This window comes from Bombina bombina, chromosome 2, assembly GCF_027579735.1.
Source record: "Bombina bombina isolate aBomBom1 chromosome 2, aBomBom1.pri, whole genome shotgun sequence".
NCBI lineage: Eukaryota > Metazoa > Chordata > Amphibia > Anura > Bombinatoridae > Bombina > Bombina bombina.
In genome coordinates this window covers 327,324,432-327,339,946 of record NC_069500.1, presented here as the reverse complement: position 1 = coordinate 327,339,946, position 15,515 = coordinate 327,324,432, and the positions used below count along the sequence as shown (strand labels likewise).

The window sequence follows — 15,515 nt, the reverse complement described above, 5'->3', positions numbered from 1 at the left end:
TAAAATGAGTTTTTATGCTCCTATTAGGAAAGGTAAATTTAAACAGTGATTTATTTTTTTCTAGAGCATTTTTGCTAATGCATGTGTATTGGAAAAAAACGATTCTATTCAAAATAGAAATGCAATGATGCACATTTTGCTGGAATGTCCCTTTAAGATGGCTAACTTGTATTTTAAATTCTGACTCTAAAGCTAAATAATACATAGTTTTATAGCAAGGCATTGTATATTTGTTGTGTTCTGGAATAAATTAAATTAAAGTTCATTTGTCACCCATACTACTAGCTTTTAGCTACAGTTTACATTAGACTGTGTTTAGCATATAATATTGTGTGCAGTGTGGTCTTACCACCACAGAGGGCGCTGCGGCATTTGAGTGCACTCACTGTCTCACTACTATGAACTTTCTGTGTGCTGCACTCTGTGCTGCAGCCAGACAAGCCATGTGCACTGCACTCAGGTAAGATCAACCATTAGATTAAATATATATATAAAAAAGTATATCACTAGCTGCACACACACATGTTGTGTATGATTTGTTTAGCAGCATTAGTAAGCCACCTGCTACTGCATTACACAGAACATACTTACAAACACAACTATCTCACTAGCTCTGCACACATGTGTAACATATAATTATACACTAATGATTTGCTTAGCAGCATTAGTAAGTCACCAGCTATACTGCATTACACAGAACATACAAACACAACTAGATTTAAATGTTAAAGGGATAATCCAAATACAATTGAAATGTGCATCTTTATTTTTCGGTTTGAAAACGAGCATTTTAGTAATTAGAAAACTTTTTTAGTAAAATCTATCACTGTTTTATATGAGAGATGTTACTGTAAGTGTATGAAATATACAGACATTGGCAAACAAACTGCATCTGCTTGTGACTTTCTGATATAATGGTGTAGCAGACTAGAAGCTGTATTTTATGAATTGCTTTGATGCTGTTCAGAAGCCTGGCAGGGGTTAATATTTTGTTTTGTTCTTGCTGTGGGTTACAGTATTTGTGCAGTTTAAAATAACTATGTCCTGCTATGTAGATGCTGAAGGGTTAATAATGTAACCCTTGCTTGTTTAATTTGGCCCTAAATTGCAAAAGTATTATTCATATGCAAGTGAGCTGTTAGGGTGTTTTATTTAACATGCATTAAAAAATACAGTAAATATTTTAAGGTAATTAGTGATTTTAATCTAATTTTCTTGCTGCAAATGTTTTAATTTACTTTTTGAAATGATTCTACTGTGATCAAAATCTATAATGTAAATTAAAAGACTTGCAGCAAGAAACTGAGATTAAATCCCTATTCCCTAAAAAATAATCCTTGTTAACAGTCCCTTTAATATCAGTTGCCAATTATTTTGATCTAGGGCAGTGGTTTTCAAACCTGTCTCCAGGCCTCCCCAACAGGCCAGATTTTCTGGATTATCTTGGATGAGAGCAGGTAAATAACCATCAGCCAGATTACGAGTTTTGCGTTATGAGCGACTCGCTACTAACTTGCAAGTTATTTCCACCGCTCACCTTTAATAGCACTGCTATTACAGGTTTGCAAAAACCCGGCCGTTAGCAGGCAATATGGCAGCGTTGAGCTCCATACCGCACACAAATACCAGCGCTGCTTTGAGCTGGTTTTACGTGCTCGTGCACTATTTCCCCAGACATTAATGCAATAAAGGAGCGTAAAGCTCCGTAACGCAGCCCCATTGATTCCTATGGGGAAAGAAAATTTATGTTTACACCTAACACCATAACATAAACCCGAGTCTAAACACCCCTAATCTTTTGCCCCCGACATCGCCGACACCTACATTACAATTTTTAACCCCTAATCTGCCGCCCAATGTTGCTGCCACCTACCTACACTTATTAACCCCTAATCTGCTGCCCCCAATGTCACCGCCACCTACATATATTTAATAACCCCTAATCTGCCGCCACCTACATAAATGTATTGACCCCTAATCTGCCACCCCCAATGTCACCACCACTATACTAAAGTTATTAACCCCTAAACCTCTGGCCTCCCACATCACGAATACTAAATAAATATATTAACCCCTAAACCTAAGTCTAACCCTAACACCCCTAACTTTAATATAATTAAAATAAATCTAAATAAAAATTACTATCATATACTAAATATTGCACAAAAAAACTTTTAAGGGTTCAACAGATCTCATGATCTTGGGTGCTAGAAAAAAAAGGCAGGCAAATGGCTTTGACATTGAGACACATACATTGCTAAAGATGTTTTTGTATATATATATATATATATATATATATATATATATATATATATATATATATATATATGTATACATATATATTATTGTATTTATATGTGTATATATGTATTTACAGTCATATATACACATAGAAAAACATTAAAGTGACAGGCCTCGAATTTCCTGCAAGGCTATTGGCTAAGAGGTAGAAACGTCACCTCAGTCAAATACCGTTCTGCCGTAGGCTGCCTTAGCAGCTCAATGCGGCAAAGGCTGCAAACAAAAAAAGGAGCTTTCAGCATGAAGTATTTTATACCTCATGAATGAAACTCCCCTTTATTTGTTCCAATGGTAAATCCTGCGTTTCACAAACGCTAGGATTTACCATCACTTTAATATATATGTACACACATATAGACATATATGCTTTAAAGGGGCATAACACACATTGAGATCACAATATAAAATGTTTAGTTATGCAACTTTGCAATATACTTTTTATTTTGCACCATTTACTGTAATTTAAAGGGGCATGAAACCCAAGGTTTTTCTGTCTTTCATGATTCAGTATAGAGCATGAGATTTTAACCCTTTGAGTGCTAAGCACTTTCCCACCTTGGTGCTAAGCTTTTTTAGTTGTTTTTTGTTTTGTTTTATATTTTAAAAAAAATATATTTATTTTTTTACTTTTTTTTTCAGATCCCCAAGACTTACACTGTTGGAAATGTTAGACGATTACCTTTCCAACAGTGGGTCTTGGGGGTCTGTAGCTGCTTAGATGCCTGAGATACAGGCTTCTAAGCAGCATGCCCCCTGCTTCGATATTTAACATTGTTAATGTTAAATAAAGTTGCACGGTGACGTCATCAAGTCATTGCGCATGACATCACAGTGCATAACGTGAAGCCCCGGTGATGCCTGTCACTATGCAGGCCCAATCGCCGGGGTAGGAGCGGGTGGGAGCCCCCAGATCTCCCTCAAGGTGGGAGAGTGCTAGCAACGGCTCTGAGCTGTCGTTAGCACCAGAGTGGGAAACCCTGTGACAGCTCAGAGCTGTTGTTAGCACTCAAGGGGTTAAACAATTTCTCTTTTTCATGACACGATGAGTCCACGGATCATCTTAATTACTAATGGGATATTCACCTCCTGGTCAGCAGGAGGCGGCAAAGAGCACCACAGCAAATAGCTCCTCCCTTCCCTCCCACTCCAGTCATTCTCTTTGCCTACGTTAGTGCTAGGAAGTGGTAAAGTGAGTTGTTAGATAAAATTCTTCAATCAAGAGTTTATTATTTTTAAAGTAGTGCAAGATTGTGCTGCTTTGTCCTAGATTGTAGCCGTAGTCCATATCAGTCTCTTCAGTAGAGCAGGGGTGGCTTTAGAGCAATGGGAACTTGTGGGACATAATTCTCACTGCGCCTCCCATGTAATTTACTCAGACTTTTATTTCTCCACAGGTTGATGTGAGGGATAGGACCTCTCAAGCCTGTGAGCTGCCTTGCTGTCAGGCAGATACGAGATAAGTGCTGCTTTTTTATTCTGGGGCCAAGGAAACAAAGCATCTCAGAGATAAAGGTGTGAACATTTATTGGAAAAATGAACATATAAGGCTCATACAGGAAGGGGCGCTTTATGTTTGGGGACTACAGACTCTCCTACACTGGAGAGGATTTTAGACAGCCATATCTGCAGGCACTGGGGCTGGGAGTAAAGCTTTTTCATTTGCTCTGATGGTTTGTGTCTCCCGACGGCTTTACTTAGCAAACAGGCCGATCGGGAGAAGAGGTGCATATAGTAACGCCCACTATGGGCATCAGTTCAGTAGCGTGTCACTAGAAACGCATGGTTTCCAGTAAAGCAGGCGTTTCTAGCATTATCCGTTGGCACTATTCTTATTGCTGAGGTCCGGATCGTTCCTGCACCACAAGAAAAGGGACATTGACTCCTGTTTAGCAGTCAGGTAGGCACCTCAGCAGGGTTACTGAGGTGTAAAGGTGTCTGTAGTGTTCAAATTGTGATATTTTCATAATTGATATAGTTGGGTAAAAAAGTTACTTGTTTAAATTTAAAGACACAGTAACGTTTTTTCATTACAAAAATTTTAATTCATTTTTTATTTATTAATTTACTCATTGTGAACAGTATGGACTAAGGAGACTTGCAAGATGTCACTTGCTCCTTGTGTTTTGATGCAAATGTGGAACCACCTATCCCTTTCTGTCCCTCATGTATTGAGAGGACTTTAAATTATAGGGAAAATATTTTTTCTGAGCAAAATGTTTCTAAAGCCGATACTGTCCAAGAGTCTTATGACGAGGTTCAAAATATGCCGCAGCTTTCTCCCCAAGCGTCCCAAATTTTATCTCCCTCACAAGCAGTGCCCTGTACTTCTGCTCTAGCTCCCGCTGGAGTTACCTTAAAAGACATAGCTTCTCTCATGATGAGTTTTCTGCTTTTCCAATGTTGCAGGGAAAGCGTAAAAAGGAAAATCAGACATTTAGTAAGCGAGGTTTCTGATGCAATTGTTGCAATTTCGGAGGTGCCCTCCCAGAATACTGAAGATGAGGATACCGCTGTAGCATCTGAAGGAGAAATTTCAGATTCAGAAAGTGTAATTCCTCTGGCTGATTCTGAGGTTGTATCTTTTAGGTTTAAGCTAGAACACCTCCGTCTGTTACTTAGGGAGGTTTTAGTTACTTTGGAGGACAGTGACTCCACGGTAGTGGTTGTTCCTAAGAAGTCTAGTTAGCTGAACAAATATTTCGAGGTTGCTTCCTCGACAGACGTGTTTCCGGTCCCTGACCGAGCTTATGAAATAATTGCTAAGGAATGGGAGAGACCGGGCATACCTTTTTCTACCTCTCCTGTTTTTAAGAAGATGTTTCCCATAGCCGACTCTAACAACGAGGCTTGGCAAACAGTGCCTAAGGTGGAAGGGGCCATTTCTACCTTAGCTAAGAGAACTACTATTCCCATAGAGGATAGTTGTACCTTCAAAGATCCTATGGACAAAAAGTTAGAGGGCTTACTCACACTGTACACCAGGGCCTGCAATGACAACCAGCTGTGTGTATTGCTACCGTCACTAGTGCGGCAGTGTATTGGTTTGATGCACTGTCTGAGGCTCTCAGGACAGAAACTTCTTTGTATGAGATCCAGGATAGAATAAAGGCTCTTAAATGCCAAGCTCCCGAGATACTGGTCGAGGTCCAGGGACCCCCAGGCGGAGCTGATAGATGCTCTGGTGGTCCCTTGGACCTTAAGTCTAGCATACCTATTTCCTCCGTTTGCCCTTCTTCCTCAGGTCATTGCTCTAATCAAACATGAGAGGGCATTGGTGATCCTCATAGCTCCAGCTTGGCCTCGCAGGATTTGGTATGCAGATCTGGTGGAGTAGGCATCTCTGCCACCTTTGAGACTTCTGTTCTAATTCAGGGGCCCTTTCTTCACCCAAATCTAGTTTCTCTGAAGCTGACTGCTTGGAGATTGAACGCTAAATTTTATCCAAGCGGGGGTTTTCTGACTCGGTCATAGAGACCATGATTCAGACTCATAAGCCTGTAACTAGAAAGATTTACCATAAGATTTGGTGTAAATATCTCTATTGGTGTGAATCCAAGGGCTACTCATGGTTGGTTTTTCCTTTCTATCCTTAACTTCGGTCGAATGACTGGAGTGGGAGGGAAGGGAGGAGCTATTTAACAGCTCTGCTGTGGTGCTCTTTGCCGCCTCCTGCTGACCAGGAGGTGAATATCCCTTTAGTAATTAAGATGATCCGTGGACTCATTGTGTCAAAAAAGAAATACATTTATCAGGTAAGCATAAATTTTCTTTCCAATTTACTTCTATTATCTAATTTGTTTTGTTCTCTTGGTATTCTTTATAGAAAAGGATACCTAAAGTATGTTCAGTAGCTGCTGATTGGTGGCTGCACATGTATACTTCACGTTATTGGCTCACCCAATGAATTTAATAGCTCCCAGTAGTGCATTGCTGCTTCTTCAAAAAAGGATATCAAGAGAATTAAGCAAATTAAATAATAGATGTAAAGTGGAAAGTTGTTTAAAAATGTATGCTCTGTTTCAGGGTTCTTCAAACTTTTCCCCCCAAGACCCAGTGCCATGATACCACATACCTTTAGGACCCAATTTTTATACTTGGTCTTGAAATAATTTTGTAAGAAATAAATAACATGATAGCTGCAATTTTTGGCAAAGAAACTAAAATATGTGCATGCTTTATTCCTGATTATAGTCAAATATGAAAGCATTGTAAAACGTAATAACACACACACACTCTCATACAACACACACTCCACACACTCTCATACAACACATATTTTCATGTAACATACATACCACACACTCTCATACAACACACACACTTTCATATAACACACATACCACACACACTCTCATACAACACACACACTTTCATATAACACACATATCACACACACTCTCATACAACACACACACTTTCATATATCACACACTCACCCCATACACTCTTACAACACACACATACACACACACTTTCATAACACACGCATACCACACACACACTCTCATACAACACACCACACACTCTCATACAACACACATTTTCATGTAACACACATACCACACACACTCTCATACAACACACACTTTCATGTAACACACATACCACACACACTCTCATACAACACACACTCTCATATAACACACATACCCCATACACTATCATACAACACACATGCTTTCATATAATACACACTCACCCCATACACTCTTACAACACACACACATACACACACACTTTCATAACACGCATACCACACACACTCATACAACACACATACCACACACACTCATACACAACACATGCACAGCACACACACAATCTCATACAATACACCACACACACTCCTACAACACACACACAAGTCGGGACCCAGTACACGTGGTGTTGTGACCCAGTAATGGGTCCCGACCCATGGTTTGAAGAATCCTGCTCTATTTTAATTATGAACGAAAAATGATGGGTTTCATGTCCCTTTAAAGGGACAATCTATTCGAAATTAAACTTTCATGATTCAGATAGGGCATGCAATTTTAAACAACTTTCCAATTTACTTCTATTATCTAATTTGCTCAATTCTTTAGATATCCTTTGTCGAAGAAATAGCAATGCACATGTGTGAGCAAATCACACAAGGCCTCTATGTGCAGCAACCAATCAGCAGCTACTGAGCATATCTAGATATGCTTTTCAGCAAGTGATATCAAGAAAATGAAGCAAATTTGGTAAAAGAAGTAAATTCGAAAGAAGTTTAAAATGACATGCTCTTTCTAAATAACGAAAGAAAAAAAATTGGGTTTCATGTCCCTTTAACTCTGAATAATATGGGTTTTTACTATGCTTTTCTACTCATGAACTTTACCTATTCCTAAACACTCTCTCTACCCCCTGCAGCTCATCTCAAAAGCAGTCTCACTACTGCAAATCTATATCTCATCTCATGTCACTCTCCCTCTTGCTTCTACTTACTGCTGGTGACATCTCCCCTAATCCCGGTCCCCAACCACTGACAAGCCATGCACATCCATGTGTACCATCCCATAGACTCAGAAAACAAAACTCTGCACACCTTTCTCACATTCCTCTTGCATCTAAAGCCACTACCCCTTTCACCTGTGCACTCTGGAACTCTCGCTCTGTCTGCAACAAACTCATTTCTATACATGACCTCTTCATCTCCCGCTCCCTCAACCTTCTGGCCCTAACAGAAACCTGGCTCTCTCCCCTAGACACAGCATCCACTGCTGCTCTGTCACATGGGGGTCTCCACTTCAGCCACACTCCTAGGTCTGGTAATAGACAAGGAGGTGGTGTAGGTATTTTACTTTCCTCTCGTTGCACCTTTCAACAAATACACCCTATCTCTTCCCTCACTTTTCCCTCATTCGAAACCCACATGATTCGCTTATTCTCCCCTCTCTCTGTACGTGTTGCAGTCATATACCGACCCCCTGGCTCCACAACTCAATTTCTAGATCACTTGTCTGCCTGGCTACCCTACTTCCTTTCCTTAGACACCCCTGCCCTCATTCTTGGCGACTTCAACATCCCCCTTAACAATCCCACTGCCTCATCTGCTAAACAACTTCTGCAACTCACTTCCTCTTTCGGTCTGTCACAATGGACTGATTCTCCCACTCACAAAGACGGTCACTCCCTTGACCTGATCTTTAGCTATCGATGCACTCTCTCAAACTTCTCAAACTCCCCTTTTCCTCTTTCTGACCACCATCTCCTTACCTGCAACATATCATCCCTTCCTACAACTCTCCCACCTTCTACTCCTCACACCAAACTTCACAGAAGCATTAGGTCTTAAGATCAGCAACAACTTGCTAATTCCCTTCAACCGCTCCTTTCATCCTTCTCCACCTTTTCCTGCCCTGAACAATCTATCTGCCACTATAATTCAACCCTTATATCCGTCCTTGACAATCTCGCCCCCCTTACCACTGTTAGGAAATCACACACTCATCCCCAGCCCTGGCATACTCCTCTGACACGGTACCTATGCAGATGTTCCCGTACTGCTGAACGGCATTGGAGAAAATCACGGAGTTCAGCTGATTTTCTTCATTACAAATTCATCTTGAACTCCTACTACTCTGCCCTTAATCTCCACAAGCAACACTACTTCTCTACTCTTATCTCTAATCTTTCTTCAAACCCAAAACGTCTGTTCTCCACTTTCAATACTCTCCTCCGCCCTCCCCCACTTCCTAATACAACTTCTCTGTCAGCCCACGACTTTGCCAGTCACTTCATTAACAAAATTGACTCCATCAGACATGAAATCAGCTCTCAACACAATTCCATTCTCTCCCCCCCTCAAATACTCCCACTCACCCACAACCCTCATAACCTCACTACCTGTCCCCTTGACCCTATCCCCTCACAGCTGCTCCCCTCTCTCTCTGCTACCCTTACCCCTATACTAACACACACTTTCAACCTCTCCCTCAGCACTGGTACATTTCCCTCATCAATGAAACATGTGCTGGTCACACCTATCCTCAAAAAACCTTCCCTTGATCCTACCTCCCCATCCAACTACCGCCCAATTTCCCTCCTCCCTCTTGCTTCTAAGCTTCTCGAAAAACTAGTATATGCATGCCTATCCCATTTCCTTATGTTAAACTCCCTTCTTGACCCGCTGCAATCTGGATTTCGTCCCTATCACTCCACAGAGACAGCTATTGTTAAGGTCACCAATGACCTACTTACAGTTAAATCAAAAGGCCACTTCTCTCTGCTTATCCTCCTTGATCTGTCCGCAGCCTTTGACACTGTCGACCATCCTCTTCTGCTCCAAACCCTCCAATCCTTCGGCATCTGTGACACAGCCCTTTCGTGGCTCTCTTCCTATCTGTCAAACCGTACCTTCAGTGTAGCCTTCGCTGGGGCCTCCTCCGCCCCGTCACCACTTTCTGTCGGAGTACCACAAGGCTCTGTCCTCGGTCCCCTTCTCTTCTCAATCTACACATCATCACTAGGTTCCCTAATTAAGTCCCACGGTTTCCAATATCATTTGTACGCCGATGACACCCAAATCTACTTCTCTGCACCAGAACTATCCTTCCTTGCTAACCCGTGTCACTAACTGTCTTTCTCACATCTCTTCCTGGATGTCCTCTCACTACCTCAAGCTAAATCTCTCCAAAACTGAGCTCCTCATTTTCCCCCCTTCTTCCAAAATCTCCACACCCAATATCTCTATAACTGTCGACAACTCCATCATTACCCCTACCCGCAAGCCCGATGTCTCGGGATCACATTCGACTCAGATCTTTCCTTCACTCCTCACATTCAGTCATTGGCTAAAGCCTGCCGCTTCCACCTTAAAAACATCTCTAAAATTAGACACTTCCTTACACAAGACACAACTAAGATTTTAATCCACTCTCTCATTCTTTCCCGCCTTGATTACTGCAACTCTGTCCTCTCTGGTCTCCCCACCTGCCGCCTAGCTCCTTTACAATCCATAATGAATGCCTCTGCCAGACTCATCTTCTTTACACGTCGCTCTTCATCTGCTGCGCCTCTCTTCCAATCCCTTCACTGGCTTCCTCTTGCCTCTAGGATCAAACACAAAACTCTCACTTTGATATACAAAGCCCTCAACTGCACTGCTCCCCCCTACATCTCCGACCTTGTCTCCAGATACTCTCCCTCCCGTCCCCTTCGCTCTGCTCATGACCTCCTACTCTCCTCCTCTCTTGTCACCTCATCACACTCCCATTTACAGGACTTCTCCAGACTGGCTCCCATCTTATGGAACTCTCTGCCTCGCTCCACAAGACTCTCTTCTAGTTTTAAAAGCTTCAAGTGCTCCCTAAAGACTCTACTGTTCAGGGACGCATACAACCTACGCTAACCTTTCCTAATACCAGTTCCTCTCCTCCACTGCAATCCCCTGAACCCTCTTAGCATGTAAGCCTAATAGTCCAGCTGTTAGTAGATCACCTTCTTAAGAGCTGACTACAACAGTGCAACTATTGGCAGGGCCCTCTACCCTATAATTGTTTTGTTGTACTCCCCCTTTGTTTATAGCGCTGCGGAATCTGTTGGCGCGCTACAAATAACCGATAATAATAATAATGCTGAAAATTGGTAATGCAGGCTTCAGACCTCAAATGATTAACAATAGTCTGTATATCTTTCTAATTGGCTTTAGCATGGACTTTGTGCTAACATAAAACAAGGAAAGGCATACTGACAGTATGATGTGACTAGAGTGACTGTCACATGAAGTACATCAGGATTAGCTCCTCCAAATAAGGAAAATGGTGGTGAAATTTGGCCACTGGAAAACTTTTGCATAGACCATTACATTACAGGCAAAGAGGGCAAAATAATGAAAGTATAATGCAAAGTTGTTTTATTATTTATAATTAAATAATTAATGTTATAATCACAAAGTGTATCATGCCCATGTAATAGGGGACAGACTATTGCTGAACAGACTTTATCTAATTATTTTGCATATCTAACTTTATACTCATTTATTTGATGTTGTTTTCTATTACAGAAACATGTCAAAGGGTCTATAAAGACATTACTGACCATGAAATGAGAAGATGCATAGGGGATTACCAATCCCACACAAGAATTGTTTGTGGTCACAGGTAAGCAGTTATGTTTTTTCTTGTTTAAATCACCCCACTGAGTCATTTCTTTTTAAATAGTTTTTTTGTTTTTTCGTTTGTTTATACAACATGCTTATATGGATGTGATACAGCTGGGGAGTGTTTGTTTCTGTTTATACAACATGCTTATATGGATGTGATACAGCAGGGGAGTGTTTGTTTCTGTTTATACAACATGCTTATATGGATGTGATACAGCAGGGGAGTGTTTGTTTCTGTTTATACAACATGCTTATATGGATGTGATACAGCAGGGGAGTGTTTGTTTCTGTTTATACAACATGCTTATATGGATGTGATACAGCAGGGGAGTGTTGTTTCTGTTTATACAACATGCTTATATGGATGTGATACAGCAGGGGAGTGTTTGTTTCTGTTTATACAACATGCTTATATGGATGTGATACAGCAGGGGAGTGTTTGTTTCTGTTTATACAACATGCTTATATGGATGTTATACAGCAGGGGAGTGTTTGTTTCTGTTTATACAACATGTTTATATGGATGTGATACAGCAGGGGAGTGTTTGTTTCTGTTTATACAACATGCTTATATGGATGTGATACAGCAGGGGAGTGTTTTACTCACTTCCCTGATCCTCCCATGATCATAAATAGAGCAGCCATGTTGGAGTTTTCTCTGTGCTTGGATTGAGCTGACCCTTTGAAAGGAATGTTCCATTTTGATAGTGGTGCTTCTTTGTGACAGGATTTTTATTGCACTATCAACTAATATCAATTAAAATGTTAATGAATTATAAATCTTGTCTAAAAAGAAACATTCTTCAAACAAAGGAATGCTCCTGTCACAGGAACAATAAATGAAACCCCCTTTACAATTTTCAGTGCTTCAGCAACATGCAACTTAAGATAAAACAATATATATTTCTTTAAAAGAGCATATTAGTAAAAAAATACATGCTCTAATTTGTTTTAATTCATTTTAAGACCATCAACCCTGCACTAACCCACAAAGGTGTTAAACACACAGTAGAAGTACCGCTTGGAACCACAGAGCACTGCTGATCCTGAACGGAAGTGCTGCTGATCCAATCATGAGCGCTAGTCATTTAACTAGTATTTCTGATTAGATAAGCAGCAGTTGGCAGTTTTTGCTCTTGACCAGCAGTGCTCTGTAGGTACCAGTCAGTACTTCCATTTTGTGTTTAAAGCCTTTGTGTGGGTTAATCTCACAGTAGTGCAGGGTAAATAGTCTTAAATTTACATTAAAGGATGTCATTTTTTTTTTACTATTAAGGCCCTTTTAAAGGGACAATAAACACCTTGAGATGGTAATATAAAATGAAAAACTGTGTGTGTATGTGTGTATGTATATATATATATATATATATATATATATATATATATATATATATATATATATATAGTTTTCCACCAAAATTTCAAAATGTGTGCACAGAGAGTCCCCACATAAGATTCAAAAAGCCAATCCTGAGTAATAAATTGAAACAGTACCTTACATCTGCTGAAAGTTCATCTCCCGGAGTGTGAGGGATGTATTGCGGTATAGGAGACCTGCAGCTGCAGCGCCCAGAGCGTGTCTGATTAGCTCCAACAAAAGATAGATAGAAAAATCCAAGGTAGGTGGGCGCCGATAGCGCAAATAAGTGCTCCAATGATGTACCTTGGATTTTTATATATATATATATATATATATATATATATATATATATATATATATATATATATATATACACATATACTTTCATTATTTATTTTGTCCCCTTTTCCTGTAATTCTATTCTGAAGTTGTGAGCTTTTCAGCTCCTGTTAGAAATGGAAGTGCAGAACACTTATATTCCACACAGCCATTGGCTGCACACTCTAGTCACAAATTTATAACTGTCCCTAATTGGCCACAGCAGATAATGTAACCTAAGTTACAACATGGCAGCTCCCATTGTTTTATAGACACTAAAGCTTTACACTTAGTTTGTTAATGTTTAAACACCAAATAAAACTTTCAAAAATACATCTACATGTTATTCACAGATTAACCTTTTCTTTCAATGCTTCATTCTATCTAGCATTTATTTAGGGCTAGATTAAAAGTGGAGCGGTAATTTATTGCGTGCCCGCAAGTGGGCAAATGTGCCCTTTTGCAGGCACGCAATAAATAACCAGCCATTAGAAGTGACTGGTTATTGCTACTATATGCTTGTGGTAGCAACTAGCACTTATAAAATTAACCAGAGATCAGATCTCTGGTCAATTTTATAAATATGCCCCAAATGCCCCCAAAATACAGTGTAGTGTATTTTATAAAAAAAAATACAAATTGTATTATTTTTATGTTTTAATAAAATAATTGCGCTAGGTAGTATTTTGGGGGTAAAGTTGGTTGGAGTTGGGTGTTATATTTGCTGCATCGTTGAGCTACTTACCCTTTTCGCTGCACTTAGATTCTGAGCTTGCGTAATTTTACACTTGAGTTGTAATACCAGCTAATATTAGCGGGCGCTGGTATTACTCAATGGAGCACTAATATTGCTTGCATGCAAGCAATATTTAGCACTTCACTTGTAATCTGGCTCTTAGTGTTTAATGTCCCTTTAAATAAGCAAGCACCTCACACAGCATGGGAGTATCACAGAAGTAAATAGAATACTGTCTTACTAAATGCTACTCTGCTATATCGTTTTCCTTTGGGAAGGGAAGTGGGGATATGAAGATTTAGAATATGACACATCTAGATAGCACATTTCTTTATATTTTGTAAAAGGAAAAAAACACAATTGAAAAGGAAATAAACTGCACATTGTGACTTTCCCTCTTTTATCTCCAAAAGTCTAGGAACACAACCAAAAATTTAAATTACAACATAGGGTATCAAATAGTGCACATTGATTTCTAGAGAAGTAAAATATAAATATCTTAAGGAAAAAAAGTCTCAATATAGTAACCCTTTAACGACTGAGATGTACCATGTATGTTGCCGCTCATTGAGGGTTTTATTTTTTTAAATAGCACGTGTCCTGCCACTGCGCTATTATACCCTCCCTTCTTGTCGTAAATAGCGTGGCCTCAACACTGGCGGCGAGACTGCGCATCTAATAGCACTTCCCTATTCAAAGACGAGTGATGTACAGGGTACGTTGCTAGTCTTTAAGGGGTTAAAGTATAGGTTCTAAGCATCCCATTGGCAGGTAGTGATCTGTTTGATTAGGAAGGAACGTGGCCAAATATGTTAATATCTAGATGGAAATCGCATTGACATGAGAATTTATGGAAGTTAAAAATACAATTATTTTTTAGTATTCATCACAACCTTGAAGTTGAAATAAAGGCGTGTTATTTTTTTTGTCAGATTTACTTTTTTAGTTCTACAAATTAAAGTTCTGCTGTAGACTAAGCAATTAGCACAGAATGCCCATGTTTATGTAATATTTGTTTTTATTTTTACAGGCCGGTGCCAAATTCAAGATCATAGAACAGATACAGATGGACATCATATTATATTTTTGTTGTTCTGTCAACATTATTGTGCATCTGCATTATACTTGTACCCTAGGCCTATACTATAAGTTATTCTCTGGTTTATTACAATGTCATATTTAAAATGTTTTAATACCTGGAAAATTTGAAGCCTAATAAAAGTTTAAATTACTTTTGTAAGAGTCAATGCTGTTGTTTTTATGGAGTCATTTCTAAAGGATTTTTTGGTGAATATTTTTATCTTCATACAGTATTGAGGTTAACAGATCATATTTACCAGACAGGCAAAGGCTAATTTTATTAAAATCAGTAAAAGTATGAAATCAATAAAAAATAAATATGATTTTCCTAGTTTAACTTCTGGTAACAATTGCAGTTAGTTATATACAATAATTATTTTCTATATATGCACAGATATGGAGATATCTGTAAAACAAATATTCATAAAGAAAATAATCAATTAAAATGACGGCCAAAAAAGACTGAAAGGGAGATAAGAACATGAAACATAATAACGATGGGCAGAACTGAAGACTGATTTATAAGTGGAATGCCTTAAAGGGGTGTGCTGTAAAAAGGGCCATACTGTACCTGAGATAATGATATTAGTGTT

The 15,515-nt window shown here is 39.4% G+C and overlaps 1 long non-coding RNA gene across 1 annotated transcript; it reads left to right on the top strand.

The window, feature by feature from the left end:
- The first annotated feature begins 419 nt into the window (after positions 1-419).
- On the top strand, positions 420-15,089 carry LOC128647774 (uncharacterized). The gene is made up of 3 exons (XR_008400411.1): positions 420-460; positions 11,330-11,426; positions 14,873-15,089. It is a non-coding gene; the product is annotated as an uncharacterized LOC128647774 (long non-coding RNA).
- Positions 15,090-15,515: the final 426 nt, after the last annotated feature.